General features: G+C 33.5%; 1 long non-coding RNA gene across 6 annotated transcripts in view; it reads left to right on the top strand.

Annotated features, from left to right (window-relative positions):
• Window positions 1-17,373, top strand: part of LOC118144228 (uncharacterized) — a 110,903-nt gene that overhangs the window by 33,870 nt on the left and 59,660 nt on the right. For all 6 annotated transcript variants that reach the window (XR_008473808.2, XR_004728784.3, XR_013522329.1 and 3 more), the window contains one exon: window positions 12,372-12,423. This is a non-coding gene — a long non-coding RNA (uncharacterized LOC118144228). The remainder of the gene's footprint in view (window positions 1-12,371; window positions 12,424-17,373) is intronic.

Genomic DNA, 17,373 nt, shown 5'->3' with positions numbered 1-17,373 from the left:
ATATAAAAATTTTCAAGAATAAAATCAAGGCTTGACACAATGCATCTGTATAATATTTGAAGAATATCAAATATATTGTCTCTTGGAGACTAGTGAATTGTTTAGAGTTGGGGACAGATTATAGTCATGTAGCATTTTTAATCAATATGATGAATACAGTAATTAAGCCACTGCCAATCTAATTGGATTATAAATCAAATGTAAAACAATATAATAAAAAAGTTTGACAAACTGTTTAAAAATTAAGAATTACAGTTTTTAAGAATATATTAGAAAGTAGTCACCAAGCATCTGATACAAATCCCAGGTTGTGTTTGACCTAGAGGTAGTAACAAATATCTGACAATCTATTTTTGGGTAACTCTTTTGTGAAAAGTCCTTACTTAGTTTTGGCATTAAAAAGGCCATTATTGGGCCAGGTATGGTGGCTCATGCCTGTAATCCCAGCACTTTGGGAGGCCAAGGTGGGTGGATCACGAGGTTGAGAGATTGAGACCATCCTGGCCAACATGGTGAAACCCTGTCTCTACTAAAACTACAAAAATTAACTGGGCATAGTGGTGTGCATCTGTAGTCCCAGCTACTCAGGAGGTTGAGCCAGGAGAATTGCTTGAACCCCAGGGGCAGAGGTTGCAGTGAGCCAAGATTGCACCACTGCACTCCAGCCTGGTGCCTGGAGACAGAGTGAGACTCTGTCTCAAAAAAAAAAAAATGTTATTTTCCAGTGGAGGATATGCGCAATAGAATATTTGATATAGGCTGGGCTCGGTGGCTCACGCCTGTAATCCCAGCACTTTGGGAGGCTGAGGCAGGTGGATCATGAGGTCAAGAAATCGAGACCATCCTGGTCAACATGGTGAAGCCCCGTCTCTACTAAAAATACAAAAATTAGCTGGGCACGGTGGCGCGTGCCTGTAATCCCAGCTACTCGGGAGGCTGAGGCAGGAGAATTGCCTGAACCCAAGAGGCGGAGGTTGCGGTGAGCCGAGATCGTGACATTGCACTCCAGCCTGGGTAACAAGAGCGAAACTCAGTCTCAAAAAAAAAAAAAAAAAAAAAAAGAATATTTGGTATATACAAAACAACATAAATAAGAAAATAAAAGAGTTTATGATTTCTAACAAAAACACTGAATAATTTTGTTATATACAATTCTTACGTTTTTCTCATATGCATATAAATTCATATTTTTGATATATATATAATTACATTTTATATTTGGTAAAATGCCATTCAATTCCATATCACTTATTTTCCTTCTCTTTGAAGAGAACTCTGCACAATTTTTCTCTCCCCACGTTTTGCAGAAGCTTAGAATATATTAGAATTATTTTCCTGCTAGGGAGTTTGGAAATAAGCAGAGCTATGCCTCCTTGACGTTTTTTTTTCTTCTTTCCAGTTTGGAGGTTCTGTCCCCCTTCTCTGTGCTCCCAAGGTATTACCATGTAGATGTGTCTTCTTTATAACATTTGAGATGCCATAATGTCATCATTTGCTCATTTGTCTGAATTTCAAAAAAAAAAAAAAGAATTCTATATCACAAATATTTTTACCATATTATTAAATATTGTCTATAAGATAATTTGTGGCCACATACAACCCTATTGTATACATTACATCCTTTTATGTTAAACTGATCACTTATTGTTGGTCATGTAGTTTCTTTAGCCCTCCACAAGCATACGATTTAAAGATAATGCTAAAATTTTAAAGTTATATAAAAAATTTAAAATAAAAATATTTAAAACTCTTTAAAAATTTCCTCAAGTAATATTGGTTAAAATTCATTTAAAGATAGACTACAAGTTCAGTAAACAAAGTTGGACATTATTGGGCTTCTATCTTTAAAAGTATTTAAAAAAATGTTCTTTGAGTAAATTTCTAGAAGTGGCATGACAGAACCAGTGAACATGAATATGTTTAATTTTGTTTAAATTAGAGGCAAATTATTCTACAAAAGATGTGCATATTTAAATTCAACTGTTTTGGTTCTAATTGCTTGGCTTTAGGCAGCTTCTGACAAATGGGATAAGATACCATTTCTATCTCTTGGTTATCCTAAGTCTATTTTGGTACTTAAATATATGCATATACATCTCTGTATAAATACACAAATATAAATGTATGTTATATACATAATATGGAAATATGCATATATGTATACCTGAATATGTATATATGTATATATACAGTATACATATGTATTTATATATATCTATACAAGCACATTCTCCTTTCAAGATACATATTATTTTTTATATCTTCCAACTTTTTCAACTTAACTTTGCCTTTCTAGTTCTTTATACTTTCATAATATTTCATAATATTTTTGACTATATACAGTATTTACAAGTCTTTAGAAGACATGCAATGAATATTCTTTCAAACTGCTACTTATCTTTTAAAATGAAAAATACTATAAACATCTTACAGGTAGAAAGTGATAAGTTTCTTAAAAGAAGATACATTTTTCCACTTTTTCATCTTAAAAACATTTGTTTTATTTTTAATATTGATTCCAGATACAGTAACAATTTTAGTGAAACCTCATCAAATATCCAGTAGCTGCATAGAGTGATACTAGGTTCCTAACAGGTCGTTACTCCAATCAAAACTTAGCCATGCTGTCTTTGGTGAACACTCTTATTCCTCACCTTGGTGCTCATCTATAGACGAGACTGCCATTTTTCTTGGAACTCTATTCTGGTTTCAGTCAGAAATTGAGAATTCCTTAAAGACAGTGGGAAAGGATCATTGATTCAGGCCTATTTTCTACTGAGAATGTTATCAAATATTATAATTCTCTGTGGAGTTTTGAAATAGGAGTGTCCAAAAACTTCTCTGAAACACTGTATGCATTCAGGAAACATAGTATAAGACTTAATATAGCTTAGCCCAATATTTCACAATCAAAGTAATAATTGTAATATTTAGAGCCCTCAAATTAAATGTTTGAATTAATTTAAATTTATACTTTGAATTAGTTATATTGTAGCTTCACAAAAAAGTTTAACTACTTAAGTAATTTGTACTCAATATTCCCAATGTCTAAATCAGACTAGGCTGTAATTCAGGCACTGAGGACAGAAGAATTGTTTTAGAGATTACCATGTGTAATTATTAAGTCAAACTTCTAAGGCAAATATTTCTTACCAGTTGAGAAATGAACTTCAGCAAAATGAAGTGTTTTCCCATGGTTTATACAGTTATTAAATGAGAGAAAAGTTGGACAAAGCCAATCACATGACTAAGGCCAAAGTCAATAAGAGGAGGAACACAGGGACTTAAGACAGGGAAGCTTGAATCACTGAAGAAGAGCACAGTCAACCTCTGTCTGGTATGGTTTCTATTTTCTTGAATTCAGTATTTAGAAATTCACAGAACTCCTTATTTACAGGTTTTTTAAACACTTTACCAAACACATTTTTAATCTATTACAAGTCACAGAAATGTTCATAAGAATTGATTAGTTCTAAAATATGACACATATGGCTGGAACTATGAAACCCCAAAACTTTTTAATGTTCTTGACCATATTTATTTATTTATATTATCACACATTCTTAGTACCCTAAAAAGCCCTATCATAACTAATAAAACAGGCATGTTTTTTGTGCTTATGAATATCAAACGGATATCAAATACACATAATTTTAAAATAAAATTGTGATAAAATTCTAATTTGAAAGTTCTTTATATATGTTTAAATAGCAAAAAGAAAATGATTAATAGCTGTGAGATACTTTTAGAACCTTCAAATTTCTAAAAATAAAAAATAAATGAATAAACCAATGAATAAAGTCTTATAGACTGCCTCCCAAATTAATTTTTAGAGCTTAACATATGTAATTATTATGTTTTCTGTTTTAATATGTAAAGCTTGTAAAATAAAATTATTTAAATAATGAAGGCATTTATTTTGCAGGATAACCATATTGTTCATCAAAATTTCTCATAATCAATACATAATACCTATTTGGGTCATACAACTGAATGTGTTACATGCCCTCCCCCCAACCAATGTTTTGACTATTAGTGTGTGTCCTTCATTTCATCACAAAACCAAAACAACGGAAGCTTTTTTGAAGATTGATTGATCATTGACTTGATCTCATTTCCAGGGCCAGTGCAATTTGGCAGTCATGACATATAATATACCAAGCTATATATTCATCAGTATCAAGGATTCAGAGAGAGATTTTTGAAACACAAAGTAGAAGTATGGATTTTAACCAAAGCCATAGGACCAAGCTATAGCAGCAAGATAGAAATTATTTCCATGTATTGAGCTGAGAGTTTAAACAAATAAAAAAGCAATGCCCGAAATTGGGCAATTTTGAAAATGATTGAGAACTAGGGAGTGAAGTAAGTTGAAAACATTATGATTAGAATTGCATAACTTTATGTTTAAAATGCTTAGGGCAGTATTTTTCATATGGCAAGCACCACCTGTGATTTAAACAAAATAACATTCATGGTTCAGACCATGTTTGACAAAAAATATACAAATGGGCTGAGAAGTCAAGCAGAATTGAACATCAGAATATGTTTTACAGATACACATTTCTAACCATATGTTCACATAAGTTCACATTAATTATAACACTTTGAGCCTGGGAGTGTTGGCTCACACCTGTAATCCCATCACTTTGGGAGACCGAGACCCAGGCAGATGGATCATCTGAGGTCAGAAGTTGAAGACTAGCCCAGCCAAATGGTGAAACCTCCTCTCTACTAAAATTACAAAATGTTAGCTGGGCATGGTGGTACATACCTATAGTCCCAGGTGCTCAGAAGGCTGAGGCAGGAGAATCTCTTGAACCCAGGAGGAAGAAGACCATGCCAGCACAGTCTAGCCTGGGAAACTCAGTGAAACTCCATTTAAAAAAAAATTACTCCTCTTTGTCTGCATCCCCATTGTTTTAACAGCTGGTTGCATTTCAGTTTTTATGTCCTGAGACCCCTGACTTATTGCATTGAACTTCCGATAATCTATTTTATCATAGTGTCTGTTATTTCTGTTGTTTGTTTGTTTTGGTCTACCGTGTTTCTGGTCTATTGCTTGCTTCGTTCTGTCTCCAATAATTCCCTGAATCTTGATTTTTTTTTTGGCCATCGTTTTGATTGCTTAGATCCATCTCTTGATTTTTCCTTTGACTTCAGGTTTCTATCATTCACCATTCACTTTCAATTGTTTACCTATTCTATTTTATTTACTTACTTATTGAAACAGGGTCTTGCTCCTTCACCCAGGCTAGAGTACAGTGGAGAGATCATGGCTCAGTGCGTCCTTGAACTCCTGGGCTCAAGTAGTCCTCTTGCCTCAGCCTCTCAAGTTGCTAAGACTACAGGGCCCCACCACTACCTGGCTTTTTTTATCCTGAGAGAGAGAGGGGGCAACTTGATATGTTACCCAAGCTGATCTCGAACTCTTAGATTCAAGCAGTCTTCTCGATTCAGCCTCCCGAAGTGTTGGGATTACAAGTATGGGCTGCCACACTCAGCCTGCTTACTTACTCACTTTTTTTTCTTTTTTTAAATCCATAATTTTTCTTTAAATACCATTCATTCTGTGTATAACCATATTTTGTTAGTTGATACATAAATAAGATGTGTTGGTCTCATACTTCTTAGTGTTATTTTGTACATACTTTAAAGAGGTTTTGAAATAGGGGATGACTAAAAAGAAGAAAAAAGAGTGCACAAAGCATCAAAGAAACTTCCAAACAGTCAAAAAGTTAAGATATTTTATGAGAGATAACTTTTCTAAAACACCTTCTGTATGCCTTTTAAAAAATATCACTTAGAAAGTAGAAAAAGCATAAGCAAGAGTAGTCATTGGTGACATCCTTTAAAGTGCCTAGGGAAAAATAAGCTGAAATAAGTACAATCTAAGCAGCTACTTACTTTAAAAAGCATATTGGAGACAAGGAATGTTATAACAACTTTATTACTGTGGATATTTTTCTACTTCTGCACATCAAGGGATGCTAAATGTTACTGACTTTACATGTTGTATGTGGATCCAAACACCACAACAGCAAAACCAATGCCTAATAAGAGGATTAGAAACACCAGGATAGGCATCTCCCTAACAGAGGGTTGGAATGTCACTGTTATACATCACTAGAAGACCTCTTTCCATTCCCCTACCATCCCCCCTTCTCACTTCTGATAAAATGTTTTATTCTATATAGAAGCTGTCCACCTAGAAAAAAACTTTAATAGAAGTTATTATCTACTAACTTTAGAAATAAAATATGTATTTTACACTTGATTCTGGAATATGTCCACACTATTTCTTTTTATTATTTACTAAAGGAAAGAAAAGCATAGGATTCACTTTCAAAATAGGTCAACAACTCTATTTCATACGATGAAGAGAATGCTGTTACTTCAGTGCAACAAAAATTACAAAAAAATCGGTTGTCATTGGAGATATATAAATAAAATATCTTTATATTTTGCTCCTATAAAAATAAATTTTCTGAATAAGGACCAGGGGATAAAACTTTATCTCTCAACTAACTTGTTAACTTAAACTATAGGTAACCGATGTGGGAAAAATGGCAGTAGTGGGATCAATTTTTAGACTTCATGAATCTTAACATAAAATCAGAGAAAACAGAAAAAACAAAACATACGCTCATGTGTGCATGCACACACACAAACAAATTTCTGGAAACATTTATAACAACTAAGTGGCAGTGTATCAGATAAACTCCAAAATGAAAGCTTTTTGTCAGAGAGCCACCCATAGCAGAAAGATGGACATGTGTTGGTTTTAAAGCATGACAGGTGGATTTGAGTATTGCAGCTACAACTGGGAGAGTTTCCCCCACCCTCTTAGAGAGCAAATGTGAAGGTACTGGGGTAGTTTGGACAGGACTGGAACAACCCAACCACCAAGAATCACTTAAGCTGAGCTGCCAGAGCTACTTCTAGGACTGAACAAAACATTGAAGAGAAACGTCTATGAGTGGAATCAAAACTAAGAAAGATAGGAGAAACAGAGAAGGGCCATAGAGCCCCCAGCAAATTCTAGAGAGTAAGCTGCCATATTTTTCAACACCACATGAAAACAACAGAAGGAAAAGCTCTCTAAAGTTTGAAAATGACCGTGAGCTATGCTTCTTTCTGAAAGTTCAGAAACTTTTGCATGAAAAATGATCAACTGAAAATTATGAAGTCCAAATTCTATATGAGTTGGTTTAAAAAAAAAAGAAGATACAAAACAACATCCTTATAGAAAACAAAAGTATGTCATAAATACATGTTCCAAAATCAGATTATAACTAAAATGACCTATGTCCTTGAAAATAAAATAGCATGTTACATAGAGTAAGAAAATCTTATAATGTGAAAATCATATAATGTGAAAGAGTAACATTAAATATTTTTTAAAACTCAGAGATAAAATGGGGAACAACCCAGAAGATTTTTAGAAATAAAAGAAAATTTTACAAATGAAAGCTGAACTAGAAGAAACAGAGGAGTGAAGAAATACAACAACATAATGCCTATGCCTTAAGGTTACTAGAAGAGAGAAAGGACGCTTGCGTGTGTGTGTGTGTCTGTGCGTGTGCACGCCTGTGAGTGCACGTGTGCGTGTACGTGTTTGCCCTCTCACTGGGTGGAAGAAAGTCTTCCAGTTGGAGCTACAATACTCAAATCCGCCTATCATGGTTTAAAAACAACAAATGCCTATTTTTTTTGCTGTGAATGCCTCTCTGACAATAAGCTTTGATTTTGGGGTTTATTTCATTCACTGTCACCTAGTTTTGTTTTAAATGTCTCCAGAAATTTGTGTGTGTGTGCTTTTTGTTTTGTTTTGTTTTTCTGATTTTATGTTAAGATTCAGGAATTCTCAAAAATGATGCCACTACTGCCATTTTCCCCACATCTGCTACCTATACTTTAAGTTCACAAGTAAGTTGAAAGAGAAAGTTTTACCCACCCCCTGGCCCTCATTCTGAAAATTTATTTATATAGGGATAAAATATGAAGAATATCTATGTGTGTGTATACACACATACACACACACACACAAATCAAGGAGACAGAGATAAAAATAAATCAAGAGAAAGTAAAAATACTGAATATAGACAATAGGAGATCTTAAAGAGGAGATTCAAAGTAAGAACCAAATTAATAATACTTAAAATTACTTTAAAACTTAATTTTAAAAAAGCTTTCCTGAAATACTATAGATTTGAAACTACTGTATTCAGAGAGCACACTTGGTACAAAAAATAAAAATTTAGAATAAATAACATAATAACATAGAATGAATTCTTAGATATTAAAGGAAAAGAAAAAGAGTCTTTGTGTCTCCAGATAAAAAGAGTAGATGCCATACAAAGGAAAAGGTTGAGACACTATGGCCAACACATGTCAATGAGCATTTGCAACTTTGATTCAAAGTATTATTTCATGTTAAATGTAGTCAGGATTTTTTGGAGGATTTATTCCAACATGTAGAAGATAAACCTGGAACTCAGGTAAACTAAGTAGCAAGTAACTTCATCCCCAGTGTTTGTTTCAGACGAGAACATTGCCACAGAGCACAGTAGACAGTGAAGTATCTGGCTAAGCATCTTTTTCTCTATTAGAAATATTCACTGTCTGCCGGGCTCAGTGGCTTATGCCTGTAATCCCAGCACTGGGAGGCTAAGGCAGACTGATCACCTGAGGTCAGGTGTTTGAGACCAGCCTGGCCAACGTGGTGAAATGCTGTCTCTACTAAAAATACAAAAATTAGCCGGGCATGGCAGTGCTTGCCTGCAATCTCAGCTACTTGTGAGGCTGAGGTGGAATTGCTTAAACCTGGGAGGCAGACGTTGCAGTGAGCCAAGATTGTGTCACTGCATTGCAGCCTGAGCAACAAAGAAAGACTCCATCTCAAACATTTAAAAAAAGCATTTATTGTCACATTCCTTCCAAATTTCAACAGCACCTGATAGCTATCACATTTCTAAACATCGAATCACTAAATAGCCATATTTTAGTGTATTTTCTTTCCTTTTTAGTGTCGTTTTTTCTTATGCATGTATATATTCTGAATATATCATATGTCATTTTTCCATTTGTATATCATAAAGTATTACATTTTTCTTAAATATCTTTGAATATAAAGATTTTTAATTATCATATTGAATCACATCAGTCATTATTGTATTTCTAACTAATCTGTAATTGTAAATTGTCCTATTATAAGTCAAGCATAGTAGACTAGTCTTGTCTCTTGGTTGCCTAAATAATAAATGTTACCACGTGCTTCAAAAGGATTATGCTATTTTCCTGTCAAGCAATTATTATTTAATATCTCACTGCTATCTGAGTTGCCTATTCCACCATTAAATGAGACTGATTAAAATCAAAAATCATGTTGGAGATAATATCTTTAAAATATTCTTCATGATCCAATGTTACTACAAGCATCCCCTCAGTGAACATAGCCACTTTACACTGAATCTTTTAATATAAGTTTAGAGAGAAAAAAAGGAGGACTGGGATGGAAGTTAGAGAAAAAGGTGGAGAGGCAAGGGAGGAAAAGAAAGATTTGCTGCAGATAAAAAAGAAACAAGTGAAAGGGATCAGCAAGGATGAACAGAAATAGTTAGAGATTAGAAAAGGAGCCCAATGGAGATAGGTCCAAGTTACATAGGAAAATACTAATTCCTAACTTAGATATTACTCATTCCTTGTAGCCATGCAAAGCTAATCATACTAACTACCCTTCAATAAGCAAACAGTGAACACTCACTTTATTCCACCAATACAGGAATTATACCTCCATTGTTTAGCAAAGACACATAGATAAGGAGTGGTGTTCTTGCCCAAGAACAATGACTCTAAACTGAAGGAAACTTCACCCAATGTGGAAAAGTTTAATTCTATAATTTACTAATTTATTAATAAAAACTATAGCAATTATATGTTTTGGTTTTAGAATGAGTTTAATATGTTTAAAAAATATTGAGGAGCATAAAGAGATGTTATGTGGGCCATACCTGTTAATATCTTTCATATTACAAATAAAAATTGAGCAATTAAAATATTCAGTGGTAAAATCATTATAATAAAATAATTAGATGCTAATATAAATTGTTGATATACGATTTCCAAATAAAACACTTCAGTGAGCAAAATGGCATTGTATTACATACATTTAAACCTCTGTAATGTCTGGTTTAATAGAAGGCAGGCTATTTCTTATTTGCTTCTACATTCAATCTATAACAATACATTGTTTTGGTTGAGATAAATTAAGAACATTCAGTCTCACATGGATAGTTAATAAGATATGTGATAATTGTGGAAATGTGATAATTGATACTACAGAGAAAGTAAAAAATGATAGTGTTTTAATGTTTAGTTGCAATGTGAAATCTCAATCAGTGGATTCATTTTGCCTTGTAAAATCCATTGAACTGTTTTCTCTTTGCATAGGTCTTTTATTCATACATAAATTTTAAAAATCAAACATTGATTATTTGGGACATATTGGTTCATTGAGTTCTGCAAATATTCCAAATGTTTGACATACTTCATTACTCAATAACAAAAAGCCATATTTTTAATATCACATCTGATCTGATCAGTAAAGTATTTTAGTCCTGATGCTTTCAAGACCCCGGTGGGTAATATATGTTTTTCAGAATTTTTATTTCCACTTGAAGCTTCAGATTTTGTCCTTGACAAAATTACTTTTAGCCTGTAATCCCAGCATTTTTGGAGGCCAATGTAGGCAGATCACTTAAGCCAAGAGCTCAAGACCAATCTGGGCAATATGGCAAAACTCTCTCTCTCTACAAAAAATTAAAACAAATTATTCAGGTATGGTGGCACATGCATGTAGTCCCAGCTATTTTGGAGGCTGAGATACTAACATCACCTGAGCTTGGGAGGATGAGGCTGCTGAGAGCCAAGCCATATAATCATGCCACTGCATTCCAGCCTGAGTGAGACTCTCTCAAAACAACCACCACCATCACCATAACAACAAAAACCTTTCAGTTGTTCTCATTTAAATTGTAGGCTCTTTGTCCATTGGTGAGAAAAATGTGTATAAAATTCTCAAATCTGGGTAGCGATATTAGTAAGCTTTTGGCCAAGGGCATTTGAAAGCGGAAAACTGACAGATAGAGGCATGTGTATGACCTATACGACAGTTTGTTATTTACTCACATTATGTTCCCCTCCTTTTCTTAGTACCTCAAGACTTCTTCCCCATTTCTTATTGAACATATGATGTTTCACATACAAATTCAAATTTGGCATTTGGCAAGCCTGATCCTTCTGTAATAAGGAAAATTAACACAAAGCAAGCATAGCAAAGCAATCTTACCGCTAAGTGAACAGAAAATAAATATTTGATCCAATCCTATATTTTTAAAAGAAAGAAACTTCTTCAAATGCATGGAACAGGATTTCAAAATGTTAAAAGGAAAATGTCAAAATATTTTAATAAGTGGGAAATCAAAAGCTGGTTTTGAGAGATGAATAGAGTTCTGAAACCATAGAGATAAATCAGTAATATGTAATATTCAAAGATCATGTAAAAAGACCATGCTGATCTACAAATAACTTTGTAGGTAATAATTTTAAATTTCAGGTACTGTATATTTATAGGCATGGTAAGATCACATTTAGTTAACATCAAATTTAAGAAGTTTAAAAATTGCTTTAGTGAGTAAATTAGTATGTCTTTATTTTTAAATTAAACATTTTACTTTGAGATAATTATAGATTAACATGTAGTTGTGTGAATTAATACAGATAGATCCCTTTAACTCTTTAATGCCTCTTTCAATAACTTATAAAACTGCAGTATAATATCACAATCAGGAATTGACATTGACACAATCTACTAATCTTGTTCAGATTTCTTAAATTTTGTTTGTGTTTATTTGTGTGTCTCTGTACTTATTTCTTGGCAATTTTATTACATACATAGATTTGCATATCTATTACTAGAGTCAAGATACTTAACTGTTCCCTCACCACAAAGATCTTTTTCATTACTCTGTTATAACCATACTTACTTGCTGCCAGCCACTTACCACTACTCTGGTCTTTACCTCTGTGTGATGGAAAATTTTGTGCCAATGTGGCTAAGTCATGATGATCATATATGTGAGTAAACATTATTTTCCATCTTTCTGTAAAGGTGATATAAATGAGATTAACACTTAACTTGGTGGATTTTGAATAAATAAAACTGCCCCCCATTATATGGGTTGCCCTTCTCTAATAAGCTGAAAGCCCAAATAGAGAAAAATTGATTGATCCTCCTTGAGTAACAGGGAATTTTGCCAGCAGACAGTCTTTGGACATGAAGACTTCAACTATGGTGTTGGCTTTTTCAGGTCTCCAGCCTGCCCACCCTGCAGATTTTGGACATGACACCTCCACAATCATGTAAGTCAATATCTAAAAATAAATCATATATAAAGAGACTTCACAAATTTCAGGGAAAAAGATTATTCAAAGGTAAAAATAAAATATATAAACTTTATTTTTTGAACACAAGCTTCATGAAATTCAAAGGACTTTGTAAGTGATAATACCAGCCATTTAACCCATCCCTAAGGAACTGAGGGCCCAAGAATTTAACCATAAGAATGCAATCTCTTTTTACATTAATAACTGAAGAAAAATGAGTGCCCTTTAAAGAATATTTAGTATTTATGAAAAAAAATGTCAGAAGGAGCCAAATCAGAACTATGAGCTAAGGTCATGCTCATGTCAAACCAAAAACTGTTAGTTTTGGTTTGACTGTAGCACTTTCACTTTTTTGTGACTTTGGTTGTGCTTTGTCTTCAGGATTGTACTTGTAAAAGCATGTTTCATCTCTTGTTACAAGTCTTCAAAAAAATAACGTGTCAGGATCTGGTTTTGGTACCCATCTAGTGTAAAGTTTGCTCAACTCTTATTTTTGAGTCAGAATTGTGCAGGCTGAAGCAATTGAGCAATCTGTGGTGTTATCTATTGTTTCTGCTATTACTTGTCTGTCTTCAATTAGAGCACAAACAAGTTGAATTTTTTTCTTGGCAAATTGATGTGGATTGTCTCCCACTGTTGGTTTTATTTTCAGCATTGTATTGTCCCATCTTTAAATGAGGTATTTGTGAACTGCTCATTTGCAGCATTATCCCCATATCACACTGTCTGTTTCTTCCCCCATAGATTTTGGGGGAAGAGGTGGTATTTGGTTATATGAGTAAGTTATTTAGTGGTGCTTTGTGAGATTTTGGTGCATCCATCACTCAAACAGTATACACTGAACCCAGTTTGTAGTCTTTGTTCCTCACCCTCTTCACACCCTATTTTCCTGAATCCCCAAAGTCCATTGGGTCATTCTTATGCCTTTGCATCCTCATAGCTTAGCTCCCACTTTTAATGAGAACACATGATGTATGGTTTTCCATTCATGAGTTACTTCACTTAGAATAATAATTTCCAATTCCATCAAGGTTGCTGCAAATGCCATTAATTCATTCCGTTTTATGGCTGAGTAGTATTCCATTGTGTATATGTATACCACAGTTTTCTTTATTGATTCATTGATTGATGGACATAGGGGTTGGTTCCACATTTTTGCAATTGCAAATTGTGGTGCTGTAAACATGCATGTGCAATTATCATTTTTGTATAATGATTTCTTTTTCTCTGGGTAGATATCCAGTAGTGGGATTGCTGGATCAAATGGTAGTTCTAATTTTAGTTCTTTAAGGAATCTCCATACTGTTTTCCATAGTGGCTGTACTAATTTACATTTCCACTACCAGTGCAGAAGTGTGCCCTCTTTACCTCATCCATGCCAACATCTATTTTTTTTTTTGTATTATGGCCATTCTTGTGATTTTGATTTGCATTTCACTGATCATTAATAATGCTGAGCATTTCTTCATATGAGTGTTGGCCATTTGTATCTCTTCTTTTGAGAATTGCCTGTTCATGTCTTTAGTCCACATTTTGATGGGATTATTTTTTTTTCTAACTGATTTGCTTGAGTTTGTTGTAGATTCTGGATATTAGACTTGTGTCAGTTGTATAGATTATGAAGATTTTCTCCCACTCTCTGGGTTGCATTTTACTCTGCCTACTGTTTATTTTGTCATGTAAAAGCTCTTTAGAATTAAGTTTCAGCGATATATCTTTGTTTTTATTGCATTTGCTTTTGAATATTTGGTCCTGAAATCCTTGCCTAAACCAGTGTTTAGAAGAGTTTTTCTGATGTTTTCTTGAATAATTTTTAGAGTTTCAAGTCTTACATTTAAGTCCTTGATCCATCTTGAGTTGATTTTTGCATATGGTGAGAGACAAGGATCCAGTTTCATTCTCCTAAAGGTGGCTAGCCAATTATCTCAGCACCATTTGTTGAATAGGGTATCCTTTCCCCACTTTGTTTTTGTTTGCTTTATTGAAGATCAGTTGGCTGTAAGGATTTGGGTTTATTTCTGCGTTCTGCATTCTGTTCCATTGGTCTATGTGCCTATATTTATACCAGTACCATTGTGTTTTGGTGACTGTGGTCTTAGTTTGAAATCAGGTAATGTGATGCCTCTGGATTTGTTATTTTTGCTTACTCTTACTTTGGCTCTGTGGGCTACTTTTTGGTTCTATGTGAAATATAGAATTGTTTTTTTCTAATTTTCTCAAGAATGATGATGGTATTTTGATGGGAATTGCATTGAATTTGTAGATGGCTTTTGGCAGTGTGATTATTTTCCCAGTATTGATGCTACCCATACAAAAGCATGGGATTTGTTTTCCTTTGTTTGTGTCATCTACATTCTGTAATTTTCCTTGTAGGAATAAATAGAAAATATACTTAATTTTCCTAGTTAGGTGCATTTCTAAGTATTGTATTTTTTTATAGCTAATGAAAAGGGAATTGAGTTTTTGATTTGATTCTCAGGTCTACTGTTGGTGTATAGCAGAGCCACTAATTTTTGTATATTAATTTTGTATCCTAAATCTTTTTTGAAGTCATTTATCAGTTCTAGGAGCTTCTTGGAGAAGTCTTTAGGTTTTCTATGTTTACAGTTATATCATCAGCAAACAGTAACGGTTTGACTTCCTCTTTACTTACTTAGATGTCCTTTATTTCTTTCTCTTCTCTGATTACTTTGGCTAGGACTTAAAGTACTATGTTGAATAGAAGTGGTGAGAGTGGGCGTCCTTGTCTTGTTCCAGTTCTCAGAGGAAATGCTTTCAACTTTTCCCCATTCAGTATTATATTGGTTGTGAGTTTGTCATAGATGGCTTTTATTACATTAAGGTGTGTTCCTTGTATGCTAACTTTGCTGAGGGTTTTAATTATAAAGGGAGGCTTATTTTTGTCAAATGCTTTTTCTGAGTCTATTGAGATGATCATGTAATATTGTTTATAATTACCTTTATGTTGTGTGTCACATTTATTGGCTTGCATATGTTAAACCATCACTGCATTTCTAATATGAAATCCACTTGATCATGGTGTATTATCTTTTTGATATGTTGCTGGATTCAGTTAATTACTGTTTTGTTAAGAATTTTTGCATCAATGGTCATCAGGGATATTGCCCTATAGTTGTATATTTTAGGTTATGCTATTTTCTGGTTTTTGGTTTTAGAGTAATATAGACTTCATAGAATAATTTAGTGAGGGTTATCTTTTTCTCTGTCTTGTGGAATAGTTTCAAATACATTTTACCAATCCTTCTTTGAATGTCTGGTTGAATTCAGCTATGAATTTGTGATTCTGTACTTTTTATTGGTGGTGATAGTAATTTTTAAATTATCATTTCAATCTTGTAACTTGTTTTTGGTGGGCTCATGATGTCTAATTCTTCCTTATTTATGCTAGGAGAGCTGTATTTTTCCAGGAATATATCCATCTCCTCTAAGTTTTCTCGTTTATGTGTTTAAAGGTATTCATAATAGTGTTGATTAATCTTTTGTATTTCTGTGGTTCCGGTTGTAATATCTCCTGTTTCTTTTTTTTTCCTCTCTAATTGAGCTTATTTGGATTTTCTAACTTATTTTCTTGTTAATATTGATAACGGTTTATTAATTTTATTTGTGTTTTCAAAGAACCAGGTTTTTAATTTACTTATCTTTTGTATTATTTTGTTTCAATTTCATTTAGTTTTCCTTTGATCTTGGTTATTTCCTTTCTGTTGGGTTTGGGTTTGGCTTGTTCTTGTTTCTTTAGCTCTTGGAGGTTTGACCTTACATTGTCTGCTTGTTCTCTTTAAGATTTTTGATGCAGGCATTTATGGCTATGAACTTTTCTGTTAGCACCACCTTTGCTGTATCTCAGAGCTTTTCGTAGGTTGTGTCACTAGTACTGTTCAGTTCAAATAACTTTCATTTTCCATCTTCATTTTATTGCTGACCCAATGATCATTCAGGAGTAGGTTATTTAATTTCCATGTATTTGTATGGTTTGGAAGGTTCCTTTTAAAGCTGATTTTCAGATTTATTCCACTGTGGTTTGATAGAGTAATTGATATAATTTCAATTTACTTATATTTATTGAGACTTGTTTTGTGGCCTATCATATGGTCTATCTTGGAGAAAGTTCCATGTGCTGATGAATAGACTGTATATTCTGCAGTTGTTGGGTAGAACGTTCTGTAAATATCTGCACAGAATATTTGTTCCAGGGTATGGTTTAAATCCATTATTTCTTTGTTGACTTTCTGCCTTGATGACTTGTCTGGTGCTGTCAGTGGAGTATTGAAGTTCCTCACTATTAGTGGGTTGCTATTTCATATCTTAGGTCTGGTAGTAACTGTTCTATAAATTTGCAAGCTCCGTTGTTAGGTGCATATATATTTAGAATTGTGATATTTTTCTTTTGAACAAGGCATTTTATCATTATACAATGTCCCTCTTTGTTTTTTTAACTGCTGTTGCTTTAAAGTTTGGTTTATCTGACATAAGAATGGCTATTTCAGCTGTCTTTGGGTGTTTGTTTACATGAAATGTCATTTTTCACTTCTTTAAGTTTATGTGAGTCTTCACGTGTTAGGTAAGTCTCTTAAAGGCAGCAGATACTTAGTTGGTGAATTCTTATACATTCTGCAATTCTGTATCTTTTAAATGGAGCATTTAGGCTATTTACATTAAACATTAGTATTGAGATGTTAGGTACTATTCCATTCATCATGGTATTTGTTGATGGTATGCCTTTTTTATTTTAAATTTGATTTTTATTTTATAGACTGAGATTTTTGCTTTAAAGAGATTCTGTATTGCTGTGTTTCTGGATTTGTTTGAACATTAAGAGGCCCCTTTAGCAGTTCTTGTAGTGCTGTCTTGGTAGTGGCAGATTCTCTCCACATTTTTTGTCTGGAAAAGACTGTATCTCTTTTTCAT

The sequence above is a fragment of the Callithrix jacchus genome, chromosome 9 (genome assembly GCF_049354715.1).
Source record: "Callithrix jacchus isolate 240 chromosome 9, calJac240_pri, whole genome shotgun sequence".
Lineage (NCBI taxonomy): Eukaryota > Metazoa > Chordata > Mammalia > Primates > Cebidae > Callithrix > Callithrix jacchus.
The sequence above is the reverse complement of the archived record's forward strand: the minus strand, read 5'-3'. Positions and strand labels throughout refer to the sequence as shown.